The sequence below is a fragment of the Pelmatolapia mariae genome, unplaced genomic scaffold, assembly GCF_036321145.2.
Source record: "Pelmatolapia mariae isolate MD_Pm_ZW unplaced genomic scaffold, Pm_UMD_F_2 NODE_ptg000484l+_length_81885_cov_1, whole genome shotgun sequence".
In the NCBI taxonomy this organism is placed as follows: domain Eukaryota; kingdom Metazoa; phylum Chordata; class Actinopteri; order Cichliformes; family Cichlidae; genus Pelmatolapia; species Pelmatolapia mariae.
This window is the reverse complement of record NW_027052169.1, coordinates 58,174-71,070: the sequence shown is the minus strand read 5'-3', so window position 1 is coordinate 71,070 and position 12,897 is coordinate 58,174. Positions and strand designations below refer to the sequence as shown.

At 39.7% G+C, this 12,897-nt stretch overlaps 1 long non-coding RNA gene across 2 annotated transcripts; it reads left to right on the top strand.

Moving 5' to 3' along the window:
• The first annotated feature begins 685 nt into the window (after positions 1-685).
• LOC134623236 (uncharacterized) lies at positions 686-9,615 on the top strand. Of its 2 annotated transcripts, none has more exons than XR_010573438.1 (4): positions 686-900; positions 6,970-7,110; positions 7,446-8,546; positions 8,795-9,615. It is a non-coding gene; the product is annotated as an uncharacterized LOC134623236 (long non-coding RNA). The 2 variants fall into 2 exon arrangements; XR_010573437.1 differs by having other exon boundaries at positions 687-900; positions 7,005-7,110.
• The last annotated feature ends 3,282 nt before the right edge of the window (positions 9,616-12,897 follow it).

Genomic DNA, 12,897 nt, shown 5'->3' with positions numbered 1-12,897 from the left:
TTTGCTCATCATAGACTGTCTGACCAAAATAAACATGTAGTAATAATGTGGACTCCGGCTCATGTGGGTATTTTGGGTAATGAAAGCGCAGATAGGTTGGCCAAAGCAGCTGTTAAAAGAGTCGACATAGATGTACAGATACGACTGTCAAAATCTGAAGGGAAAAGTATAGTTTGGGCAGAAAGTAAGAACTTCTGGCAAATGGCATGTGATAATGAAACAAAAGGGAGACATTTATATAGGGTGCAAAACACAATAGATGCTAAGAGGAGTAGCGGATTAAAGAGACAAGAGGAGGTTGTTATCAGTAGACTACGAATGGGCCACTGCTTTTTAAATGGTACTCTTTTTAGGATAGGTAAACATCCGACTGGGTTGTGTGATGGGTGCACTGATATGGAGACGGTTGAGCATGTACTCCTTGGTTGTAGGAAGTATGCAAGTCACAGGAGGGTGATGTGGGGTGAAATGAGTGGTGGAAGGGAACTTACGTTTGAACAAGTGGTTAATAAGTTAAGTCATGGTGAAGGGAAAGTGGTGGTTTTTCGTTTTTTGAGAAATACTGGTCTCATCAAGAGGATCTAAGGATTCAGGAGTGACGGATGATTAACAGCCAGGAGATGGCAGTAATGCAACAGTTTTGGATGCAAGCTGCCGTTAAACTTGACTGAAGAAGAAGAAGAGAGCTGCTTTTTCATGAAACGGGAGTAAAGTAGTAAACTTAGGAACAAATACCACTACCAACGTTTGGATCGATATCTGCATCGATCTGCACACCCTTTGTCTCCTGGATTGTAGCTGAGATCAGCGTGAACCACGTGGGTCTCTGCTCCCTGATCTGTTTCTTAAGACTTCCAGCTTCATCACGGAGTTTCTCTCGGTTTGTGGGCTCATCTAAAGGTAAGCACCGAGCTAACTTTAATGTGGGTTCAGTTTATGTTGATTTTAGCTCTGTTGAGAATAATAGATCGCTTGGTATACACTGGAGTTAGACAGACTGTAGAGTTTTTGATTGCTTGCAACATTATAATATGGCGGTTTTTAGGGGGTAAGAACAGATATAGAAAAATAGTCTTTGGATATGAACAAAAGGATGGGGTGCAGGGCAGGAGAACAACCAACCCCCAGAAAAGGACAGGAAGCCACAGGTACAAGCCTGAGGAAGGAAATCAGCCTTTAGAATTGGACTTCAGATCTCCAGATGCATTCAGGGCTGGCCATTTTGAGTAGAGACCGGTGTTTCAGCTTAACAGGCGTCGCAGATTAACTGGCTTTGGTCGAACAGATGTGTGGCAGCACAGCCCGGGGCGACATCACGGGCATCGGCAAAGAAAAAAAATGTTTGTACTCATGCTGCCCCGACATCATGCCAGCAGATTTTGGGAATGGCATAGGCACCGATCGGTTTCTACCGCCCATTTGCTGGGAGTAAGGGCACCCTCTGTTTGCGAGGTGCGCCTGCTGCTTGCAGCAACTGCGGTCAAGTGAGCCCTCACTTGCGAAGTCACAGTCAAGCTAGCCGCCCCGCCAGCCGCACCTAAAATGTGGTTGCACTATTCTTACGCATATTACGGTATGGATGCCGACTGGCTTAGAAACGCAGTCTTTTGTGTCCTGACACTATTTAACTTCACAATCCACTCCGTTTTGGTTCATCTCCACTTTTCCCCTTGTGATCCACAGTCAAGATTACTGTACGAATCAGAGAAAATTAGCATTTTCTGAGCATTTTCTGGCAGGATTTTCTATGAGTCTGTTGTGGCCAGTGCGATCCTCTGAGCCCGTTCTCACTCCCGAGGCGTAACATCCCGACGTTTTGTCACGTCCTGCGGCGTTCCTAAGGAACGCGAAAGGTGACCTTCCACGTTGTTATGGTACGCGGCGGTTTCCAGCCCTGTACTGCAGCCCTAAACTTAACCTTATCACTAAGCCTAACCATAACCTTATGCCTAACCTTAACCATAACCTTCTGCCTAACCATAACCTTATTCCTAACCTTAACCATAACCGTATCCCTACGCCTAAACCTAACCTTATCCCTAAACCTAACCATAACCGTATACCTAAGCCTAAACCTAACCTTATCGCTAAACCTAACCATAACCTTATTCCTAACCTTAACCAGCACTTTAATGAGGTGAAATAGTGTTTTCTAAAGCGATTTTAAGGGAAAAAGCGAAGATGTGTAGATTGAGTCCAAACGGTTCTCATGTGTCCGCAGTTTTCTGATGTCGTGACGTAGGAACGGCTTGGGTGCCCGAAAACGTAATATGTTGACGATTTGTCACCTAGCGTAAAATGTTACGATTTGGGAGTGAGAACGGGTTGATCCTCTATGCTGTTGCATGCTGGGGGAGCAGGCTGAGGGTCGCAGATGCCAACAGACTCGATAAACTGATCCGTAAGGCCAGTAGTGTTGTGGGGATGGAGCTGGACACCCTCAAGATGTTGTCCAAGATAAAGGCAATGTTGGATAACACCTCCCACCCACTCCATGACATGCTGGTCAGTCACAGGAGCGCGTTCAGTGAGAGACTGAGAGTACCGAAAAGCACCACTGAACGACACAGGAAATCATTCCTGCCTGTGGCCATCTCCCTCTATAACTCATCCACTTAACACACACATGTTTCTTTGTTCTTTTTCTTTCTTTTTCTTCTTTAGCTATTTATTAATAAACGACTTATGTATATATATGCCTGTATATATTGTACTATTCTTAGTTAGTGTATTGTCTGTCTTGTTAATGTCTGTTGATTATGGAGCACTGTAACAAAAATCAATATATATATATATATATATATATATATATATATATATATATATATATATATATATATATATATATATATTTTTTTTTTTTTTTTTTTTTTTTTTTTTTTTGGAAACATTACAAAGATACAGGTAATTCTGGGTTCACCGGAATTGCAGATTAGACTGGTGGACAACTGGTGACAGCATCAGTGACAGGGATGCCAAAAGGAAGAACAAATTAATCATCAAGGCTGGAAGCAGAATTAGGAGGCGTCAGAGTCAGCGAGGGTCAGAGGTCAATGAACAAATTGCCCACCTTCATGGATAATGCATCACCCTCAAAAGGATTCAAAATCTTGGCCATGAATAACAGTTCAGGAAACTTATTTTATTGTTTCGTCTGTGAAACTGTATAAATTAAATGTAAATTATGTTAAAGGCAAACACATTTGTAAGCCATAAGAAACAAACATGCTATGCATTATGCCTTTAAACATCTGTATAGATTTGATATTTATTAACTGAATTTGCTAACATGTCTTACATAGTGAGAGTATTTCTTTTACTGATGATATTTCAATGATATGTATTTTTATGACTAAATAATGCTCTACTGAACACACGGCAATGACAGCAAATGTAGAAATTTTGTAATTTCTTGTTTAAATTTGATAATATTTTAGGCAGTATATTTTCTTAGCCTCTGTCATACTCTGTTAACACAGCAATCTCAGAAACCGTACAGTAAATTTGTCTGTGGATCACATGGTGAAGAGTGGGGGTTGCCCAGAGTCAGAATCCAGTGAGATATCTGCGGCACCTCGTACAGTTTTCCTGTAATCTGAGGTCAAAGATGGGAATAAATAGAGTACAGTAAAGTAAATTGTGCAAAGTTTAATATCAATTTTCTCAAAAAGAGTACAGTAAATTTGTCTGTGGATCACAGGGTGAAGAGTGGAGACAGCCTAGAGTCAGAATCCAGTGAGATATCTGCGGCACCTCTTACAGTTTATAATGTATTCTGAGGTCAAAGATGAAGATATTAAAAGTACAGTACTGTATATTAGGCAAATTTTATTGTTAATTTTCTCTGATTCGTACAGTAATCTTGGCTGTGGAAAAGTGGAGATGAACCAAAACGGAGTGGATTGTGAAGTTAAATAGTGTCAGGACACAAAAGACTGCGTTTCTAAGCCAGTCGGCATCCATACCGTAATATGCGTAAGAATAGTGCAACCACATTTTAGGTGCGGCTGGCGGGGCGGCTAGCTTGACTGTGACTTCGCAAGTGAGGGCTCACTTGACCGCAGTCCTGATCGCTGCCATCAAAAAGAATCAGTGAAAAACTTCAACAGCTCCTGAATGAAGTCTTCTGCTGCTCTCCTCGGTGTCTTGAGAGAAGGGTGAGAGAGTGTTTGCAGAAAAACACGAACTAATCATTAGCTCAGCATGCTGGGAGAAGCTGAGCGCTTGCTTGCTTGTTCAATTATTTCCATCTTGCTTTGTCTGCAGCTGTAACCTGACGTATTCCAGCAGGATTTGTAAAAAGGGTTTTGATAGACAAACAAAGCTGGACAGCTTTTGTTCTGAGTCTAAGAAGCTTAGAAAGAAAGTGATCGGACTTCTCGTATGGCTAGTGCAACTGATATAAGACGCGGTAAGCTGAACACAGCTTCAACCGTCTGTTTGTCGAAAAATAGTAACGGACCGCATTTTCTTGTTAGTAACTGTAACGGCGTTGTAACGATAGGAATGGTAATTAGTTAGATTACTCGTTCCTGAAAAAGTAATGCCGTTATTCCCATCACTGCAAAACAGGTGTAGCTTGAAGACATCATCAACATGTGCTATCGCGGTAAAGTGGTATAGCCAAAATCTCTACCGTTGGCCAAATTCATACAGTATACCGTTTATACCGCCCACCCCTAATTGTTTGTTTAATATTTGGGCATTGCTAAATTTGCCTCAATGCTGACATATATGTGTAAAAAGCAAATGTACGAGCTGTGATAACTGCTTCTGATAGAATGAAGAGTAGACTGATATATTAAATATTCCTTTATTGGGTGAGAAAATCAGACCATGTCATAACTGCTTTCAGTCATACAGAATAGATATCAGAGCCTTAAACAGGCTGACTTCTGCTAAATGGGTCAAACTGGGCAGAAAGTATACAAACACATAACATCCTTATAGAATATGATGTAACACTATAGATCAACTTACCTCAGAATATATAAAGCGTATAAACAATTACAGCAATATGATGCAACAAACTCAGCAGTACTACTAATCCAAAATACTCAAAGCTTCATAGAACTGAAACAAACATTTATTTTTAGCTCCATTCTGCTGCTGACACATACTTTAGGTTTCTGAATATTTGGAGTACACTTCAGATTGGGACAGCCGTTGTTGCGTCGCTGTGACTTAATAGGTCTCAAAATTCGTACTTCTCTTAATTGGGACACAGCCCCAGACATATTGAGGGATATGTTTGATTGAATCTCATTGAGAGATTTATTTGGAAAGAAAACAATTTTCACTTGCAGTCGAAAAACTAATGTGTACGCTTAACCCTGCAGTTTTATTTTGTTAAATACAAACAAAATTGTAGCAAAAGTGCTGCCACATGTCTGGCCAGAACCTGTACTATACTGTACTATACTGCTGAGTGACTGTCTTCTGCTCCTCAAATACATTTCATTTCAATGTTGACCCTGTGCTAACTTGCACATGAGAAATGAAACTGAAAGGCTTCAGATAGTTAAGAGTGAGAAAAAAAATTGCGTTCATGTTTGCAATTTTGTCTTGTTACACAATATTTGGAATTAAATAAAACAAAACACTACATTTTAGGAAATATTAGTGGGTGTTTTCATGTTTGTTTGTTTTTTTGTACTACTTGGACACTAAGGTGGCCCTCCAATGAAGCCAGAAGTGGCGTGCGGCTCATTTGAGTTTGAGACCCCTGCACTAAGTGAACCGAGCAAGATGATAAAATCAGAAAAACATGCTTAAAATCATCTGGTCTTCATGAGCTTTATTGCATGTGTGTGTATGTGTTAGTAAGATTAATACATTTTGTGCTCATGTATGTCATTTTAATTACCCCCCCCCTTTTTTTTCCCCCAAACAAAAATCTGTTTGCTACACCTTCTTGTTTCAGAATAATGTAAAAAACATCTAGCGTCTAGGATGGTAATGAGGTGCTTGGAAATGTTGTAGGTGGCTGAGTTTATACTGCTACTGTAGCAGCCCTTGGCATCAAGAACGATAGAAGAGTCTCTAACGGGTGCAGCCATTTATTTCCTCACAACACACGGCTCATTCTCTGGACATTGAGCACCGTGAAAACTATAAAATAAGAAAAGAATTGATACCCTTACAGCCCTTTTGAAGTATAACAATGAGCAATAACAACAATGAGCTTAAGTTAATTCAGGTAAGTTCAAACAAGTAATTCTGAGATATACAGTCACAGATTAAATAAAACAAAAAGTGGTTACTTCAAACAACATCAAAGGGTTACACAGTTCGGTCAAATAAAATATAACAACAGATCACCTCTCATCACATACCTCAGTCCGCTTGCCAAGGGTGCAAACTCCGGTGAACACTTAAACACTTCGGCCCGTTTCTCATGAGGTGCTGCTAGCTTGCATGACACACATGTCTAAGCTAAGAATAGCACATGGATGTAAGTAACGTAAGTACAGAACAAAAGGTTTTCAGATAGCTCACAATACAAACGCAATAACATACCTTACATTAGAAACACACTTATCATACTTATCAAAGTATTATTGTAACTTACATGGACTTTGTAAAACTTATTCCTGCCGCACGACAGACTGCTCATACACGTTACGGGGCATGCCTCTGAGCACATCTGTCCTTAGTGCGACTGCGCATCCAGTTCCGACAACTCCCGCAAGGATGACTTATGGTACAGATCAGCGGTTCATTACAGCTACCAATGAGTCTGAGCGGGAATCCTTTTTTGTGGATGAAGTCCATATATAGGGTGTAGCATCCCCTGGGTAAAGGTGGTGATATACAGGACAGTCAGTGGGTTTTTCCCTTTCAAGTTCTTGTAAGCAACTGATGACTTTCTTTTTGTAGCTGCTTCTGGGGTTTCACCTTGAAGGTTCATATGTATTGTTGTCACTGAGGAGTTTAGTCATGTTTATTTGCTCTGCTTCTTTTTGTCAGGGATAAAATACGTCTATATACTTTTTGTGTCCCAGCTGAGTAACAGCAGGAGAAGAGTCTGGTGGAGCAACAGAGGAACAATTTCAGCCATTTGGACTCAGCTCAGCCACTACAGAGGAAACAATGACTTCAACACAAAAGGTGAGAAAAATATCACTGTTACACTGTTATTGAAACTGTGTGCACAGCTGGTTGGTTTTTAAAAACATGTTAACAGCAGCTTTATCTTTTCCATCCTGGGCTCCTCCATATATACAGAATCTACATTCAAAATCAAAAACCACAGAAGTTGCAAGAAAATACAAAGATTATATATTATCTACACACATTGAAACAACAATATCATCAGTTGAACTCACAACTCTTTATGAGTAAAAGATTTTCTCCACTTATCGATATTTCTTCAATATGTAATTTTGATTACAACTCTGATTGTAGCACACTCACTGTCTCTGTTTGTATCTCTGTCACTGCAGGACCAACATGGAGCGAGAAGTCAGCGCTCTCAGGAGGCGGACAAACGTCACAGAAGAAAGGGAGAGAAAACCTACAGCTGTGATGAGTGTTGGAAGGATTTTACCCGGGCTGGAAGCCTAAAAAGACACCGACTCATCCACAGTGGAGTTAAAGCTTACAGCTGTGACTTGTGTGGAAAGTCTTTTACCCTGGCTGAAAGCTTAAAAAAGCACCAAGTCATCCACAGTGGAGAGAAAGCATACAGCTGTGATTTGTGTGGAAATTCTTTTACCCAGGTTCAAAGCTTAAAAAAACATCAAGTCATCCACAGTGGAGTGAAAGCATACAGCTGTGACTTGTGTGGAAAGTCTTTTACCCAGGCTGGAGGCTTAAAAGCACACGAACTCATCCACAGTGGAATTAAACCTTACACCTGTGAGTTGTGTGGGAAGTCTTTTACCCAGCCTGGAAGCTTAAAAACACACCAACTCATCCACAGTGGAGTTAAACCTTACAGCTGTGAGTTCTGCGGAAAGTCTTTTACGAAGGCTGGAGGGTTAAAAATACACCAAGTCACCCACAGTGGATTTAAAGCACACTACTGTGACTTGTGTGGAAAGTCTTTTACCCAGGCTGGAGGCTTAAAAGCACACCAACTCATCCACAGTGGAATTAAACCTTACAGCTGTGACTTCTGTGGAAAGTCTTTTACCCAGGCTCAAAACTTAAAAACACATCACGTCATCCACAGTGGAGTTAAACCTTACAACTGTGAGTTGTGTGGAAAGTCTTTTAACCTGTCTCAAAACTTAAAAAAACATAGACTCATCCACAGTGGAATTAAGGCGTACAGCTGCGACTTTTGTGAAAAAACTTTCAACAACAAACACTACCGAAATATTCACCTACGGATTCACACTGGAAATGATGTTTCCTGCTGTGATCAGTGTGGGAAACTGTTTGCAACAGGTGCACAATTACAGCGACACATGTTTAGCCACTCTGAGGAGAGACCTTATAAATGTGACCTGTGTGAGAAGACTTTTAAATCTCCACATCACCTGAAAATCCACCAACAGATCCACACCAGAAAGTAACTCTACAAGTGCAGTTACTGTGAGGTATGTATTTTGTTTTTTATCTTGTAATTTTAACCTGAGTGTTTGGAACAAGTCTGATCAGTAAACTTATGGAGTTATACTGAATGAACTATTTGGTAAAATGAAGAGTCATTTTCGCCCACTAAGCTAAGTGTTATAATGTAAACAGTAGAATGTAATTGGACGTTGGCAGAGATGCTCTTTATTTCAGGCGATGTTCAGGATAAAAATGTTGAAGGAATTCCATGATTTACCCTGTCTTTGTTTAGAAGTGGAGCAACGCAGATGGATCCAGTTCTCAGCCCTGTTGTCAATGTGGTGGTGGGAAAGAGTTTCTCTGTGACCTTTGTGGAAAAACTTCCAATAAATTATGGGACCTAAAATGACATCAACGTAGACACACTGAAGACAAAATGAACAAAATGAACTACCGCAAAGAATGTGGGAGAGGCACACACTAAGTACATACATGAACTCTTCCACAGTGGGGTCAAAAAGCACATCTGTGACCAGTTTGGGTCATCCTTCACCACTGCACATGGGTTTAAAGAAAAAGCATAAGGGAATCCACACAGGAGACACACCATACAAGTGCAGACACTGTGACAAAAGCTTCTCACAATCAGGTCATCATAACAAACATGAACGTACATACATGGAAGTGAACTTCAGCTGTGACCAGTGTGACAAGAGCTTCAGGAATGTCAGTTCATACTCCGAACACAAACGATCCCACACTGTAAATAAACTGTTTCACTGTTACCAATGTGCAAAACCATTCACTTCATTATCTGCTCTGTGCAAACATCAGCCTGATCATGCAGGACTGAAATCACTGGATCACAATGAATCTGAAGAGAGGGAAAGAGCCTCTTCTGGTTTCAGGGTCAGACTTAAAAACCTTGAGATCAGGCTCCACAGAGTTCAGATGGAATCTCCTGTAAAGAGTGTCAGCTGATGTCACACTTGGATCTAATGAGGTAGCTCTGATTTCTGGAGCTGCAGTGAATAATCCTGAATGTTACATTTAGGAAACTGCATGTATAGATATGTATATCTATATAGATATATAGAGAGATATATCTCTATATCTATATGTGTGTGTCTATATATCTATAGATAGATATCTTTCTTTTGAACTTTCTTAGTGTTTCCAAAATTAACTTCTTTTTTTAATTTATTCATTTACCTCAGTTAAATTTCAATTCTTCTTTATATTTAATATTTTGCTGCACTGTAAAATCTAATTAGTTCCCAGAACTCAAAAAAATTAAGGAAACTCGTTGCCTCAAAAAAATTGAGTAAAGCTTAGCTAAAAATGACTAAATTGGGACAACGTATTTATTTTGAGTACTCTGTACAGCCGTGTTAGTTCCCAGAACTCAAAAAATCAAGGAAACTCGATGCCTCAAAGCAACTAAGTAAAGCTTACTTAAGATAACTGTTAGGACAACTTATACATTGCAAGTCTGCAGTATTAAGAATAACTTGATATTTCTGACTGTACAATACTAATTGTTTACCTACTGACAAACATTTCAAGTTCAACTAAATGAAAAAACAATTTGTGGTAACATGAATATGATTAAAAATAATTAACAACACTTTTTGTAATGATGTTAAAATGAGCCCAACTTTTATTTTCAAACACAACAACGTATAACAGCCAACATACTGGACACTGTTCTGCTGAACAACACACAATTATATTGCCATCACTGTTATAATCTTACAATGAAACAAAGTCTCAGATGTAATTATTCTGAAAATAAGTTTAGGCCTACCACAAGTTTGTTTTGTACTTACATTACTTATATAATCAAAATAAAATATTTATTGTTCTGTCACAAGTGTCTGTGAAGGTTCTCAGTCATCCAGGTCATCGTAGTCTAAGGAGCTTGGAAAGAAAAGCGTCTGGACTTCTTAAAGTTGCTTGAAGACGTTTCACCTCTCATCCGAGAAGCTTCTTCAGTTCTAAGGTCAAATGGCCGAGAGTCCCAGATTTAAACCCAGTGGGAGTATCCCCCCAAAGAGGGACAAAGGACCCCCTGGTGATCCTCTAATCACATGAGCCAAGGTGTGAAAGCGGGTGTGGGACCTAATCAGCCAGGGTTTCGGGTGAGCTCATTGTTAAACCTGGCCCCACCCTGTCATGTGAATTCCTGAGGTCAGATGGCCCAGAATGTGAGTGGGCGTTAAGGCGTCTGGGAAGGGATCTCAAAACTGGATTATAGATGGCAGACAATTGGTGACGTAAACCACCGCCTCTGTTCAAAGATGGTCGCTCACAGTGGACGTAGATGGCCTCTTTCACTCCTCTTTCAAACCATCTGTCCTCTCTGTCCAAAATGTGAACATTGGCATCCTCGAAAGAGTGACCTTTATCCTTAAGATGCAGATGGACTGCTGAGTCTTGTCCCGTGGAGGTAGCTCTTCTATGTTGTGCCATGCGCTTGTGAAGTGGCTGTTTGGTCTCTCCAATGTAGAGGTCTGGGCATTCCTCGCTGCACTGTACAGCATACACCACGTTGTTAAGTCTGTGTTTTGGAGTTTTGTCTTGTTTTGGAGACAAGTTACACACTATGAAAGGCAGAAACAAGTTTAATATTCAGAAACCTAAAGTATGTATCAGCAGCAGAATGGAGCTAAAAATAAATGTTTGTTTCAGTTCTATGAAGCTTTGAGTATTTTGGATTAGTAGTACTGCTGTGTTTGTTGCATCATATTGCTGTAATTGTTTATATGCTTTATATATTCTGAGGTAAGTTGATCTATAGTGTTCCATCATATTCTATAAGGATGTTATGTGTTTGTTTACTTTCTGCCCAGTTTGACCCATTTAGCAGAAGTCAGCCTGTTTAAGGCTCTGATATCTATTCTGTATGACTTAAAGCAGTTATGACATGGTCTGATTTTCTCACCCAATAAAGGAATATTTAATATATCAGTCTACTCTTCATTTTATCAGAAACAGTTATCACAGCTCGTACATTTTCCTTTTTACACATATATGTAAGCATTGAGCCAAATTTAGTAATGCCAACATATTAGACGAACAATATTTGTCTCTTATATATAATACATCTATATATACACTGTCAAAGATACTTGTCTTTGAGTGAAGATTTAAGGTGATAGGAAATATAAATAACTGCAACTTTATTCTTTGACCCAGAGTTCAAGCTCACTGCTGTAATATATATATATATATATATATATATATATATATATATATATATATATATATATATATACCATAATAATCTGAGAATACATATAATATTGGCCATATTATATTTACATTACCACAGTGAGATGATTTTAGTCTCATGAACAACATTAGCTGATTGTTATTTACTAACTAATCTTGAAATGACTGTTCACTACAGAAATGAAGCCCAACAATCATGTTTTACAGTCCCGTGGTCTCAGCCTCAGATACTCAACTAATCAAAGTGATGTCATGACAAAAATGAAGGACCAACAGAACATTTTTTTCTCCCTCATTTCTGTCAAACAAAGCTGTATGACACGTTTCTCGCGGTTAGTATCATGGTTGCTAGGCAACCTGAACAGCGCGACGAAGGCTAGACCATCCCATTTCACAAGCCTCTCACTTCCGCACTTCCCGTACTTATAGTACGCACCGTCCGTAGTACACGTAGTGTGCGTACTTCAAGCGTGCATACCCTGAATTGGGACACAGCCATTGTTTGGTTAAGTGGACTATTTAAGCAGAAAAACTCAGGTGTTTGAGAAGAAACGTTCAGGTCAGTGTAGATGTGTGCAGTTTGACCTTAATTTCCGTTGATTTGAGTTCAGTTATATTTAGTTGAACTAAGTTAATAATAGAGTTGAGTTTCTTATTTATTTATTTTTTTAAGTATTATTTGGGTCACAAAATGGTAAATAAATCACTTGCTACACTGGACAGCATCAGTCTCCTGCACTTCTTTGACCGCTTAAGTCAAGTCCTACCACAATGACCTCCATAAAACAACAGGGTTAGAAGACATTGTGACGAAGTAAGATGTTTGTTTTGTAGTCCATCTTCAGCACAATGTAGTTTCAACAGGCGGACATCCAGTGTCACATTGTTACAGAGAGACGAATGTAAGGCTGTTCCAATTCTCAGCCGCTCCTCTCTTTCCCTGAGTCCTTAGCAATAGAGATTGAAAATGTGATGTCATTTCCGGGGTAAAACCGCAAAGAATTGTAAGTATGAGTGGCAAGCGGTACTAGCACACGCAGGCTTTCACATGAAAACAGTCACACAGCGATAAAAAGAAACACAAATAATGGCAAGAAGCTGTTGTATTATTAACTGCAATAGCCGGTCGCATGACAGTCACGGGAAGCCGACGGGTAAAGA